The following is a 15868-nucleotide window of genomic DNA, read 5'->3' as shown; positions in this document are numbered from 1 at the left end:
TGTTAGTTTGTTATGTGTATATTTCTTAATAGTTTTTCGTTCCAGCCGGGTACCAAGGAGAAAAAATCATGCACACTTGGACCAGTTTAACGATAACTTGGGGCATATTCAGAAGAGCAAGAGGAACGTTTTCACCATGGACTTTGAGAGCAGCGTTATCTAGTACGATATAATGAGAACATGATGGATGATTATATTCAGGAGAATGTTTGTACTCACACAGAAAAGTACCAAAAATATTAATTTTAAAACTTGTTTGTATTGTTTTAACTATGTTTTGTAAATAAACGTGATGTAAATATATCAAATGACCTTTGTTTTCTTTTGAAGTTATAAAAATTGAGAATTTCTTTAAAATTTGAAATTTCATTGTGGTAGCTACAAAGCAAATTTTATTAGGGTAAAACTATTTTCCCTTTCATTAGTTAGGCATAACAAATCAAAATCATGCATACAGAACCCAGACTCAAAATTCGTGTTGACTTGTGTAATTTACCTTCAAATTTCACCTAACATGCAGGTCTTCAAAGCGTATTCTATACGGTAATAGAGTACAAACTGAATGTTGCAGGCAGCTTCATAATTAGACATAACTCAACCTCAGTTTTAATTTTAAACTTTTTTATGTTTTTATTCTAATTCGCAATGTTCATCAGTTACTACAGGCTCATTTTGACAAATTTTAAACAGTTTGTACAGTTAAGTACTTACATCTTCTTGGCAATAAGTCTCTCATTTAAAATTCAAGCTTAATACATTATTTCTATCTTCCCTCAGTCTCCTTGCTTACCTATAGAAACTTTTAATTACTCCTCTCATCCCTATAAATCAGAGTTCCTTTGGTATACTTTAAAAAACCGTATCGCCGCCTGTCTTCCCACGTTCTTTCCGTTTTTGTCCGACCTGAACCAGAACTTTCCGCTCTGTAGTAAATTAGCTTTAATTTTTTTATAACCCGTCCCTACACATGCAGTAGACCTTATCAGTATTTCAGCTATTACTTTTACCTCTCAAACAAGGAACTGTCGGAGTGTACCAGGGAGATATTCTACAAGGATAAGTGAAGAAGTGAGTCTCTGTAGTGATTTGCAGACAAAGAGGTCAATATTTTTAAAATATTTATTTCATTGTTACTCCAGTTTTCAACATAGTAATATTCAAGTATTTGCGTTCTTTACAATTTGATGAACATCGCACCGACACAGATGGAGATCTAATGGCGAAGACGGGATAGGAAAGAGCTAGAAGTGAGAAGGAAGTGACCGTGGCCTTAATTAAGGTACAGCCCCAGGATTAGCCTGGTGTGAAAATAGGAAATCACGGAAAATCATCTTCAAGCCTGCCGACTGTGGGGTTCGAAACCCCTAGTGATTAGACATTGCATGCCACCATCTCCTCTACCCTGCCGGCCAACATTTTGATGGTGAAAATATTTCGACCAACAGGACTCGAACCGGACAACCACGGTGTCAGACCATATAGACTTCAACGCCTTAACGACCCTGGCCACCGGGTGGACTGGCATAAGTTGAAACAATGCCAGGCTCAGCTGGAACCCCGAAGTCGCTAGTCCACGTTTCCAAGTTGAGTCTACTTTTATTCGGCTCTTACGACAGACAGATGATTCTGTGCTTGTATTCTACCACCCCTATCCACTGACGTTTGGGGACAACCGAATGTCCTAGTTTATCTAACGGACATTCTAAATGAAGAGGCACTACAGGTGGTGGTGGTGATCATTATTTTAAGAGGAAGTATCGAATTGTCGATAACGCTTGCGAAAACTATTCGACATCTTCCTGTGGTCTTTGAAAAGATGCGGCAATTAATGATCGGAGGTGACCGTGCATGTGTAGATGCAGCCATTTGTTCACGAGAGCGATGTTTCCTGTCGTCGTCAGGCTCCAAATAACTGATAAATACTCGTCTGAACCTTGCAAATGATTTCATTAAAGTTAGGAATATCTTTGAGCGAAATGACGATGAATTTCGTATAATAAAGCGAAAGCTTTTCAGAGCGACAGCCATCCTTTGAACATGGTCATCAAATAGGCTATTAAATCTTCATAGAATGATATTCCTAAATGAGTCCTTTAATAATACGCCATTGAATGTTCAACCATTTCACATTATCGAGAGTTCCCAAAGAGTAAGTAATTCATTAACAGCGTACAGTTCACGATCTGTTCCAAAACACGTATCCCGCTCACTGAGAATTGAATTATTCCTTGTGGAGAGCAGTATGTTGCTCTTTAAAGAAGTATTGAATTTCCATATGCATGTCACTTTACAGATTTTCAATTGGAATAAATTCTACACAGAAACTGACACAAATCAAATATAATACAAAGTGTAATGGCAATATGAAACATTAATTAATTAATTAATTAATTAATTAAACATTATTAATATTAAAATGTGTTCTCTATTGAGAGTGGTTCGTAAGCATATAGAATATTGCATATGTGCCAATATCTTTGCTACCATACCTTTAAATCGACAAACAGCTATAAGTTATCATCCATGTCTTGTGTATATTCCTCCTCCTCATTCAGTTTCACCTGTACATTCTCGGTTACAAACTGTCTGTCATGAATACATGCATACTCATACATTTACGGTCCCAACGGCTATCTTGGAAGTTGTGTTCGGGACCGTGGGGTGGTGGTGGTGCCCTTAGCTGGGTATTCGCATTGATTCCATTTACTTGTGCCAGGCTGTTCACTTTAATCTGTTGTTTCATCCCTTGGTGATGTCTTATTATTTTCCGAACACGACGGTATTAGCTGTTGAGGCCTAGAGGGTCTTTCATTTACGTGACCTTTGTCTTTCTTTGGCCGATACCTCCACTTTTCGAAGTGTCGAGTCCCTTTCACATTTTTCTCTCTAGTTAGTGTTAGTAGAGGATAGTTTGCTAGTTCTACTTCCTCTTAAAACAATAATCACCACCACCATGCTTAATTTACATTTGTGGTAGTAATGTTAAATAAGTTTAATGTACAGTATTGAGTCTTGCTTAACCGAACAGTTAATCTGCGCATGTCATTGCTATGAGAAATGCGATTACTCACAAAATCTACAATATAAAACAATAAAGATCTTGAATAATGTTATTAGCTTTACGTCCCACTAATTACTTTTGCACCGAACGAGTTGGCCGCGCGGTCAAAGGCGCGCGGCTGTGAGCTTGCATCCGAGAGATAGTGGGTTTGAATCCCACCCACTGTCGGCAGCCCTGAAGATGGTTTTCCGTGGTTTCCCATTTTCACACCAGGCAAATGCTGGTGCTGTACCTTAATTAAAGCCATGGCCGCTTCCTTCCAACTGCTAGGCCTTTCCTATACTAGTGTCGCCATAACACCTTTCTGTGTCGGCGCGACGTAAAACAAATAGCAAACAAAACTACTCTTTCGGTGTTCGTAGACGCCGAGTTACAGGAAGCTTGTCCCGCAGGAGTTATTTTACGTTCCAGTAAATCTACCGACACGAGGCTGACGTATTTGAGCACCTTCAAATACCACCAGTCTGAGCCAGGATCGAAGCTGCCAAGTTGGGGTCAGAAGGCCAGCGCATCAACAATCTGAGCCACTCAGCCCGGTTTAAGGACTTTTTAATCCTAAATCTGCAATTCAATTTACAATCCTACAAGATGATATTTTTAAAAATGTACCAGAAAGATATGTCAGAGTGTTGCAGTAGACGTTGATACAGATGGAATTATGATGTTACTTGCATCTTTCTCTTGAAAGACGTTCATCAGTTAAGAATTTAGCGAAGATGAATATTTATGTTGTTCAACTCTGCAACGTGGTAAGTGGAATGATGCGAATTTATGACGCAAAAGAAAAAGGGAGAAACTTGTAATTTTCTTCTTCTTCTCCTTTTTCTTCTTTATCAGTTTACCCTGCAGGGTCGGTTTTTCCCTCGGACTCGGCGAGGGATCCCACCTCTACCGCCTCAAGGACAGTGCCCTGTAGTGCCAGACTTTGGGTCGAGGGATACAACTGGGAAGGATAACCACTACCTCGCTCAGACGGCCTCGCTTGCTATTCTGAACAGGGGCCACGTGGAGGGATAGGATGATTGGAAGGGACAGGCAAGGAAGAGGGAAGGAAGTGGCCGTGGCCTTAAGTTTTGTACCATCACAGCATTTGCCTGGAGGAGAAGTGGGGAAACCACCGAAAACCACTTCAAGGTTGGCTGAGGTGGGAATCGAGTCCACCTCTACTCAGTTGACCTCCCGAGGCTGAGTGGACCCCGTTCCAGCCCTCATACCAGTTTTCAAATTTCGTGGCAGAGCCGGGAATCGAACCCGGGACTCCGGAGGGTGGCAGATAATCACGCTAACCACTACACCACAGAGGCGGACACCAGCCCTTCTGCCATTCTTAAATATCTGAGAGTACCGGAAATCGAACCTGGCCACTGAAAACGGCAGTCCACAGAAATGATGATATATCCATAATTACAGTAACTGTGAGCCTCCGTCGCTCAGACGGCAGCGCGGCTCCCTCTCACAACTTGGTTCCTTGGTTCAAATCCCGGTCACTCCATGTGAGATTTGTGTTGACCAAGGGGAAGCGAGAAATATTTTTCTTCGTGTACTCCGGTTTTTCCTATCATATTTCATTCCAGTAACACTCTTCAATATTTCATTTCATCTGTCAGTCATTAATCATTGCCCAGGGGAGTGCGACAGGCTTCGGCAGGTGGCACAGTTCCTATCCTCGCCCCTAGACGGCGGCTTCATTCATTCCTTTCCCAACGCCGTCAAAACTGGAAACAGGATTTTCGTTTGATACGCATGAAAATAGAAACCATACAATCGATCACATAGCGATAAGTTATTTCGATCAAGAAATAAAGGTAATAATAATAATTTAATAATAATAATAATAATAATAATAATAATAATAATAATAATAATAATAATAATAATAATAATCGTATGGCCTCAGCTACCGTATGCAGACGTTTCAATTTGATGCCATCTGGCTGTCTGCTCGTCAATTTCGGCGTTCCGTTTTACTCTAGGCCCACTAGATGGCAGACCGAGTACACCGAAAATCTCTGGGGCGTCTATGGCTGATATTTAATTAATTTCGTCGGGTAAACACCAAATGTGTCACCAGAGATCCTTCATACGCCGACATCGTACGACATGGAGTGCCGAATGGGCTTTTTTCCGCCCTTTAAAACCCGACTACCTCTGCCGGGTTTGAACCTGATAACTTGGGATCCGGAGGCCGACACTTTACCACTGATCCACAGAGTCGGCTAAGGAATGTAGGTGATATCGGTATTATCGCGATTCCATATAGTTTAGGCATTCGCTTGCCGGATCAACATGTACAATGGGATCGTATTCACTACGGTAACTGTACTCAAATAGATTTCAATTTCCATAGAAACGTACTAAATAGCTACATTATATTTCTAGCACGTTGGCCTTTGTACTTACCTCCTATAGGTGTCAAATTCTGTTAAAATTCGAAATGTAGTAGTTTGTTCTTTTAGAATTTCAAGTCTTCATGTATGTGCCTTATTTTTGTACGTGAAGCAGGCGTAGGCTATGCTATTTAAAAAGAATCATTGATCCCCGTCCCTTAGTTTGTAACATGTGGCATATTCTCTCTCATGCGTCAGTAGAAACACCATAAATGGCGCATTCCTGTACGTTATGCTGGAAGCTGGGAGCGTCACTTATCAATAACAGTAAGGGTGGTTTTCCACCGCAGTCCTATAAAGTCATTCCTCCTGGATATCATTCGAATTATTTTTAACTTCAGCTCAGCGAGCAACGTGTTGTCATGGAATTGATAGGTAGTTGTTAAAAATAAATATGTGACGGTGTCTACGTCCGCAACAAACGGCTAAGGATAATAATGGCGTGTAGCCTCAGGGGAGGCCTGGTGCAAGTCTTTCGAGATGACGTCTCATAGGCGACCTGCGCGTCTTTGATGATGGAGTCCTATCTATGATGAATTCTAATACTGAGGATGGCACAAATACCCAGGCCCCGAAAGTTAAAATTCCCTGAGCAGCAGAGAATCGAAATCGCGATTCCTTGGACCAAAGCAAACATTCTACCCATTTAGCCATAGAGCTGAACAAACGGCTGTGACTCCGTGGTAGAGTACCAGCCGTATCCTCTATTTCCAGTGTCGCCAGGCTATGGGAGTTCTTCCTTTGGGCAGCGATTCTTCATTGGGTAACGGGGTTGTGAAATGTTTATGGAGGTTATGTGAACGAATCGTATCCATGAAGTTTCATCGTAATTTCTGTCCTGAATTGAGGATAATAATTGCTTTCACACAAATCAAGAATAAAATTAGCGGTAAATTAATAAATACAATTATTACTAGACAAATATAAATACGTAACTAAGGCGATTATTTCGCTGTAGATACGACTCTCTCCTGTGGCATTCCGCTTCATCGTGCCGTCTTTTGTTTCCCTCCTGAGGTCCAAGGCTAGCACCGACGAATGGAAGTGCTGTGTCTGTGAATTATCAATATCTTTGTCCATCATGGCAAGGGCAGGCAGTTCAAACGGGAAAATGAAGGTGAAAAGAATATCGTAAATAACACAAAAATGATTTTTTTAAAGAAAAGTAGCATGATCCTTGGATCCTTGGACCAATAATTATATTTAAATAATGAGTTTTTGAGCACAAGTCAACAACTCGCCCCAGCAAGTAACATCAAGCAAAACACAGAAGTTCAAAGAAGTGAGCAAAGCTTTCACATACAAAAGTGCTACATGAACAAATGACATACTGAAGCGCTGTGACGTAGTACAATTCATAGTCGTAATCTAGCAAAGTGTGTATGTATATATTTCTCTAGTAGTAATCGTATTTATTAATTTACCGCTAATTTTACTCTTAATTTGCTTAAAAGCAATTTTAATCTTCCTTTTAGGATAAAAATTATAATGAAATTTCATAGATACGATTCGTTCACGAACCCAATCATGTGTACAGGACCAATAATTCGACTGATAAATTTAGGTCCAAGGGCCGCGCAGCAAAATGAGACGATTAAATATTGGGATTTTCCGTATTTGTTTTACAGGACATTAATAGTGGATATATAATATATTAATCTAGACAAGAAAAGAATTCCGTCAATGTGGAATAAAAACGTTCAGTTAATCATTATCATAATTACAGATTCACTATATTGCATTTTATTATTCGCTTCACTTTCAGGGATCGTTTCTCCCACGAGCTCAGCGAGGGACCCCACCTCTACCGCCTCAGGGGCAGTTTCTTGGAGCGTGAGACTTTGGGTCGGGTATACAACTGGGGAGAAGAACAGTACCTCGTGCAGGTGGATTCACCTGCTATGCTGAACATGGTCCTTGTGGGAGGGCTATGAAGATCGGAAGGGATAGACAAGGAAGAGCGAAGGAAGTGTCCGTGACCTCAAGTTAGGTACCAACCCGGAATTTGCTTGGAGGAGAAGTGGGAAACCACGGAAATCACTTCGAGTATGGCTGAGAGAAGGGAATCGAAACTCCATCTACTCAGCTGACCTTCCTGGGCTGAGTGAGCCCAGTTTCAGTTCTCCTACCGCTTTTCAAATTTAGTAGCCAAGCCCGTTGTTTTATCTCCCTGTGTGTGGAGGTTGTATCCCCTGCCTATCGTAAGAGGCGACTAAAGGGGAGGCTAGATGCTTCTGCTCCGGCAGGTAAATGTCGCATTATTATAACCTTCATTAGCTCAGGACTTGAGAACCATGTTTACGACTCCGGTAGCTTAATGCAGGCATCGTCAATCGAGAGCGAAATGCCTTCGGAGCCCGTTTGCTCCCCGCTCTCGAGGAACGGGAGCAGCTTAGCGAGCAACTACGGGAAGAAGTAGGGGTAGTGCATGACGTAGTACGTACTGCAGTGACGCAAAGATATAGCACATCTTTCTGGACGGGTTAGATTGCGACACGATACGCGTGAACTCATGAGAGGTGACACTAGTGTGTTTCTGTCTTTATCCTCACACTACACGACGTTCAACTCAAGGTCGGTTAATGTTACATTTACTGTGGAAGAGATTTCAGCACAGCGTAGGCCATCGACGCCAACAAGTTTCAAACCTTCTTGGGAAGAAGAGTAATAGTTCAAGAAAATAACACAGCAAAATGTGTAATATGAAATAAAATATGGAGTATTATATTCTTTTTAAAAAATCAGAAGAATGTAAATAGGTTTTAATGTCACTATGAGAGTAGGTTTCACGATATTCAGGCGATAGAAAAGGATCTGCAGGTGTTCGGTATTCCCTTATCAGTAGATGTGCAAACTGTTAGACCAGAACTGCAGCTAGAACTGATTGACTCACAGTGTGATAATCAAATGAAAGATAGGTTTGCAAACACAAAAAGTTTGACTGAAGTTTACTGTATGTTCGTTTCCCATGGGAGAGATTTCATAGAGTGTACACATTTAATGCTCATATTGTAAGGATATTCGGATCAACTTATTTATGTGAACATATGTTTTCATAATGAAGATTTGTAAATCTAGACACAGAAGTAGGCTAACCGATGAAAACTTGAAATGTGTTTAGAGACTTGCCAGTACGCCACTGATATGTTTTATTTCGTGTGTTTAATTTGTTGTCATAGTAATAAATGCCATAAAAAATATTGAAATGTATGTTAATGAGAGTGCAAAGAATATGTACAAATCACATAAATTGTATTTTCTTTCCGTAAATGTACGTGTCCCAAAGCTTCAGTTAATCGTGAAAATGTATTTATTCAGGAAATATTGCACACTGCTGTATATTTCCTTTGGCATCAGGACGACAACCTGAGAATGAAAGTAACTTCTTACTCAAACACTTACCTCAGGCTGAATTAGAATTAGAACAGAATGTATACAAGAAAGGAGACGAGCTGCTCGATTAAGTGTTATGTTCCGAGCTGTCGGTGGAGAGTTGGCATGGGAGGACATCAGTAGACGAATAAGTTTGAGTGGTGTCTTTAAAAGTAGGAAAGGTCACAATATGAAGATAAAGTTGGAATTCAAGAGGACAAATTGTGGCAAATATTCGTTTATAGGAAGGGGAGTTAGGGATTGGAATAACTTACCAAGGGAAATATTCAATAATTTTCCAGTTTCTTTGCGATCATTAAAGAAAAGTCTAGGAAAACAACAGATAGGGAATCTGCCACCTGAGCGACTGCCCTAAATGCAGATCAGTAGTGACTGAAATTGAAATTGATTGAAATTGATGAAAAAGCAGCTGGACTCGACGATATACAAGTGGAATAGATACAATATTTTGAAGTGGAAACTGTAATAGAGTAGCGGCGTCATAGATAGTGACGTAGTAAGCAAATGCGCAGAGAGAAGGTGATGGGCCAGAGGATAAGAAAGTTAGAATAGAGAGAACTAGAATATTAACAGTACAAATAAACATTTTTAATGATCAGCAAGAAAATGTTCTATTGATACATTAGAACACTAACATGAATAATCAAACAATAAAAATCGTAGGAACAGCTCTGAAGCCAAGCGAAAATATGCCAATGTCACATAGATAGTGAAACTACATCCAATTAGTAAATATTAAATTCAGACGTGACACAGATATGATTACAGAAGTAATGAAGGAACTCCAAATTAAAAAATAAAGAGAAGGGAGCGGAATGATACGATAGAAATGCAAGGGAAACTAGGTTGAAGAGATTCTTCACCGGGTACCTTTATTTTCTGGAGAAATGCGAGTGTATATGAACCAGTAGGTATTGCAAGCACGGAAAGTAGGTGATTCCAATTAATGTTCTTCTGTCCAAAGTTTCGTTACCATAGTAAGTTAAGTTGAAAAGAATAAATTTTGCATATTGAATGTTAACACTGACACTGGGAGGCCGAACGAAAAAGTATATAAGAAGCCAGATATAAAGAAAGGAAATAAGGCGAGACGGGCGAAGGAAAAGTCTAAAGTCCAAATAACATAACAAGTTTTTTTGCCCATCAAGCTGTCTGATGTAAAAGTAGGCCAAGATGGTAATGGTCATATAATAAGACGGCACGCAGGTGCTCCACCACTCCGTAACGATACGAGACCAACTTGTGAGGGGTGGAGCCCCGGTTATATAGCATGATGGAAAAATCTAGAAGTATAGATGAGAGAGAAGCCGTATTTTCCAGAGCAATTACGTCACGGTCACATGTCCATAGGTGTTCGTAGCAGCAGGCGAGCGAGGCAGTACGTAGCGAAGGTGGCAGAAGGTAGGAATGTAGGAAACTTGCATATTGTAGAGAGAATGTTACAAACAGCACTTGCCACAGTGCGGATGATAGAGCCAGTTGCTTTGAAATATCTGGACAGAAACTGATCGATGGCTTGAAAGAACTCAGTGCCTACCAGACGGAAACCAAATTCGAACAAAAGCCAGACCTGTACTTTTCACCGAATTAATTGGCAATCTGCTATTACTCCACAGATTACATGGAAATGAACACCCTTCGAACGTTTCAAAACTCCAAAATATCGAAGAGTCACCCTGGAATGTTCTCTCGCTTACAAGAAACACGGCTCAAACACTAAGGCAAAAGTGGCAGCCAGAAACAATGTTGACCGGAATTTTATATGATCAACATGGGGAGCACATCCGTATACATTGAGAACCTCTGTTCTCGCACTGTGGTACTTTACAGTTGAGTCTGCATACCCAGTCTGGAACAATACCAACCATACCAAAATGGTTGACGTGGCGCTCAATGAGACCTGCCGCGTCATCACAGTATGTCTGCGACGTACCCCTGTAGAGGAAATCGTTGCCTTGCTCCTAATAATCGACGAGAGATAGGGATGAAAATCAAGATAAAGAAGGCGTTGAAATCTGAGGCCCACCCTCTTTATGGCTATCAGCCGGCACGAGCAAGGCTAAAAGATCTAGTAAAAGGTTTCTCTAATAGGGCCAAACCATCGAGCACGAACTGATAAATGACGTGTAATATACAAAAGTAGAATGGATTGGCTCACACCAATGAGACTCTTCCTCTTGTTCATACAGGGAAATGGCCAACACGGAAGTTGCTCAACAGGCTTCGTTTGGTTGTTACAAGGTGCAAGGGCAATCTTCAGAAGTGGGGATACCACGTCGAGACTGCGATGCGTGTATGTGGAACCAATCAGGTTACATCTCACCTGCTCCAATCTCTATCTCTAAACGCTCTACGAAGGACCTCCTAGATATAACAGTAGATGCACTGAATGCTGCAAACTTTTGGGCAGCGACAAATTAAAAATTGCTGTCAAATGTATATTGCACCCTTTTACGGGACGATCTCAGTCAGTAGTGCAAAATAGTTACCTCTCTTCTCATCCATCCTGTGTCCATTCGGCTAGTTTGTGGCACAAATCGATGATCGAGACAGGGGTGACAGGGGTTGACCAGTTCTTCTTCCATATAAGAAGACGGTTTTTGAGAGATATAAATATATTGGAAAGACACTTCAACGACAGCTAGGGTTTTTAATCACTAGAAATCTATTTAATTAAAAGAGAAAAGTAATTTGACTTCTGTGACACAAGACCTGAGGCTTGAAAAAGTTACTAATTTTAAGTATGGAGCAAACAACGAGGAGCCGGGCTCCATTTCGTTCCTTATCATTGAGTCTGGAGCTTTCCTTGATACTATGATTTTAAACTATTATCTCTTAAATACTCTCAAAATTTACTACGAAAGGTCAAAATAAGATTAAATGACCTCTCCTAATGTTTAGAGATAAGTCGGGAAATTATTTTATAGTCATATCTCCAGATCTAACGATTCAGGTCTCAAAGAGATAATACAACATGACGTGCGAGTCTTTCCAAAATTTGTTGAAAAGAAAAAAAGAAAGATTATCGTAACTATGCACCATCCGCATGATGAACAACATAATCTGAACCAACATCATATGTGGACCCTCCATGTAGACAAGTAGAAATATATTCGAACAGTAAACACAATAAAAACATCAATCCACTGGGTATGAATAGCAGCTGACCTCAGAAAATAACAAGCACTGAGCTGAAAATACATTACAGTGTGGCGCATTAGTAGGTATACAGTTACATATACAGCTGTATTTAATCCCGTAGGTGCTCAAAATGTAAACCTTCGGCATTGATGCACTCCTGCAACCTGTCCCCGACACTCTCCCACAAATGCAGGTTAGAACGAATTTCCTCAAATGAATTATCGACTACATCAACCGTGGTATTGTGAGGGGTTTACTACTCCCCAGAAGAAGAAACCCATTGGAGTCAAGTCCGGGAAGCGTGGTGGTCACTGAATGCTCCACTGTCGCCCAATCCAATGCTGCGGGAATGTCTCGTCCAGGTACTCACGGACTGCCAAGAAAATTGCGACGGGGCCCCGTCCTGTTCACAGAACAATTCCCCGAAGTCGGGCCGTGCTTGCAGTTGTGGCACCACAATGTTGGACAACATCTCCAGATACTTCGGGCCATCAACGTTTCTATTGAAGAAGACAGAACCCACGACACCATCGCAGGATATGCCACCCCACACTGGGACGCCTGGCTCATTCAATTTCGTAGTTATAATGACATGTGGGTTTTCATCGGCCCAGTACACACAGTTATTTATGTTGATGTGACCAGACAATTTCAAACAGGCTCCATCTGCCCACACGATGTTCGAAAGCAGGCCTGGTTGTTCAGTCAGTCGATTGCACAGAACTGTAGTCAGTGGTCTGGATCGTCCTCCAGAAGGCCATGCAACAGCCTGGGACGGTACGGCTTACGGTGCATCTGGTGCATCAGACGTTGCAATGATGTGCTCGGGATACCCAGCTCCAAAGACGCACGTCGGGTGGACTTCTTTGGACTGTTTACGAATGTGAGGGCTACTTTCATCGCATTTTCCAGTGTCGATGTCGTACGCGGTCGTCCAGACTTCGGTGCACTGGCGACGGAACTCGTGGCCTCAAACTTGTCTCTGATGCGGTATTTCGTAAGACGTGATGGCGCTGGCAAATGAAATTCCTCTTCCCACATCCTGTGCACGGTCTCAGCATGTTCATACTTCCAGTAGGTGTTCAGGATCCACCATCGTTGCTCCTCGATCAGATTTCCTGCCATCGTTTACCACAGACCTATTACAAACAAAAGAAAGGGCACAATCAATTGAAATTAAAATTAGACAAAATTAGGCACAATTGATTTTGAAATTAGACGTTAATGAAACGAACTGTGATTTGTGTTGGAGAGTGTCAGGGACAGGTTGCAGGAATGCATCAATGTCGAAGGTGTATACCTACTTTTGGGCCACCCTGTATTACAGCAGAATTGCCAACACCACAATCCAATATTTCCCTAAAAATTGTCATATTAAAATCCTATCATTGTCTAATAAAAGAATAAAATATATTCATCATCAGCAGCAGCAGCAGCCAATTCTATCATTACAAAATGTGGCCTCTTTAAGTCTTGAACTCAGGTAAGTCTTTAGCAGAACTCTCCAGGTGGAACGGTCTTGAGCAGTTCTCCGCCAGGTAGCACCAGCTATTCTGTTGATGTCTTTGTCCCATCTGTTTGGTGGTCTTCCTCTAAGCCTCCGATGATCTCTTGGACTCCATTCTAACACTAGCTTTGTCCATCTGTCATCTTCCCTTCGAGCAATATGTCCAGCCCATTGCCATTTTAAGGTGGCTATTCTCTCAAGAATGTCATTAACTTTAGTGACTGATCTGATGTCATCTGCTCTCTTCTTATCTTTCCTTGTAAAACTGCGCATTGACATTTCCATGCCTCTCTGCGCTGTCCTAAGTTTCTCTTTCGTAAATTCGTTCAGTGTCTAGGTTTCACAGCCATAAGTCAGCACAGATAAAATGCACTGATCATAAGCTTTTTTTTTTTCAGATTTAATGACATATTTGATCTGAAGACAGTTGAGTTTCTTCCATACGCCTGCCATCCTAGCTTAATGCATCGAAAAATTTCTGGTCTTATATCACTTTTTATATTCATCAACTGGCCCAGATAGATAGATTCATTGACCTTCTCTAACGGCATGTTGTTGATGGTCACATTTCCTGCTGTGACCCACTTATAGGACATTTATTTATTTATTTATTTATTTATTTATTTACATTTGTGGCGAAGTTAGGGCTCAAGGCCCTCTCTTACACTTAACCACTATAAACAATAAAACTAAAAAATGTAAACATAAAAGTAAGACAGAAATTCTAAAAAGAAATAATACTACGGACAGATAATGCTAAGACTAAGTTAGGCCTACATATCAGTACGGCAATTAGTGTGACAATAATAATAATAATAATAATAATAATAATAATAATAATAATAATAATAATAACAAAAAATAAAAAACCCATTCACACAATATACACACAACGACTCACACGACTCAGTTTTATGTTCGGAGGAAGCAATTTCGGCAGGCAGATTTGAATTTATGAGAGGAAGTAACGTGCCGAATATCCATTGGGAGTGTATTCCAGAGTATCGATGCAGTAACTAAAAAGGAATGATTGTAGGAATTCGTTCGACTTAGTGGAATTTCAAGTAAGGAACCAGAACGGGTACTAATTTCATGGAATGAGGAAAGGAAACGAAAATTAGATTAGAGGTAAGTAGGAGTGTTCGTCGAGAGCATTTGGTGAACAAGCGTCATTAGGTGAAAATTCCTTCGTTCATTTATGCGTAGCCATCCCAAAGTTTTGAAATATGGTGTAACATGAGCGTCATGTCGCAGTTGGACTTTTGTTTTGGAAAGGTTCATCTTCAAGCCGATTGATATTATTATTATTATCATCATTATTATTATTATTATTATTATTATTATTATTATTATTATTATTATTGTACCGGGAGGTACACCCCAACGCCGCGCATTCAAATTCAGCGCCTAAACGAACCCCTCTATTGGCAAAACAGTGAAACTGTAACTACACCAACTTAGAACTTTAATCAGAAGATGTCACCACAGAAATATGATGTAATTTTGTTATCGTACAGTTGCCTAAACTGAGTGAATTTATCCTTGTTTTGTTTGCCATTCATCTAGAAGTTTGGACATTCTTCCACAGATGACATTACTAAAAACTATGATCATGCACCCTGGTGCGAGTTGTAAGAAGTTATAATTTAAAGAAGTTTTGTATTTCTAGGTTTTTGTAACTAATTGATGTTCATTTATTTTTGGGTTGGCAATATTTCCTTTTTCTTTCCGCCAGTTTTGAATCTAGCCAATCCCTAATTTCTGTAATTAATTTCCCACCTATCACAGGCTTTCTGTTCGATTCTGAGTGTTACTTTTGAAATCTACCAATAAAAATGAGAGGGTGTGACTAGTTTATTCTTGAATGATCTCGAACCTTCCCTGAGGGTTTATAAACTGCGGCTTTTCTCGTTTCCTGGCCAATTGATCGTCATCTTACTGAGTGTGTGTGTCAAATCAGGAGGCGGGCGGCCGCTTTTGTCGGTCAACAGAACATCTACAAGGTAATGGCCACATAAATTTATTCTTTTTTGCTACCTCCGCAGTTTAATCCGAGGGAAAGGTCCGAATCGTCAACTATGTAACCTACTTTTCTAAAAATGTAACTTTCTGCCGGCTAATGTAAAAACTTTATAAAATCTTTAACTGTAAATCGGGGATAGAGAGTGATGAACTCTCTCGAGCTCCCCTTCATCTTGATTGAGGTGACTACGTTTTGTAACTTTTCGTCTGTAAGGTGTTAAAGCAATTCCTATACGAGTCACTTCAGTAGCTTGGGGTTAGCCCCAGTTTTCGTCGGCCTAGAGCCCCTCAGGTTTTTTAGTGTTCATACCTAGGAGTGCAAGTATACGCCTCCACTCATTTTGTGTTCGGGCCATT

Source organism: Anabrus simplex, chromosome 1, assembly GCF_040414725.1.
Source record: "Anabrus simplex isolate iqAnaSimp1 chromosome 1, ASM4041472v1, whole genome shotgun sequence".
In the NCBI taxonomy this organism is placed as follows: Eukaryota; Metazoa; Arthropoda; class Insecta; order Orthoptera; family Tettigoniidae; genus Anabrus; species Anabrus simplex.
Note: the sequence above shows the minus strand (reverse complement) of the source record.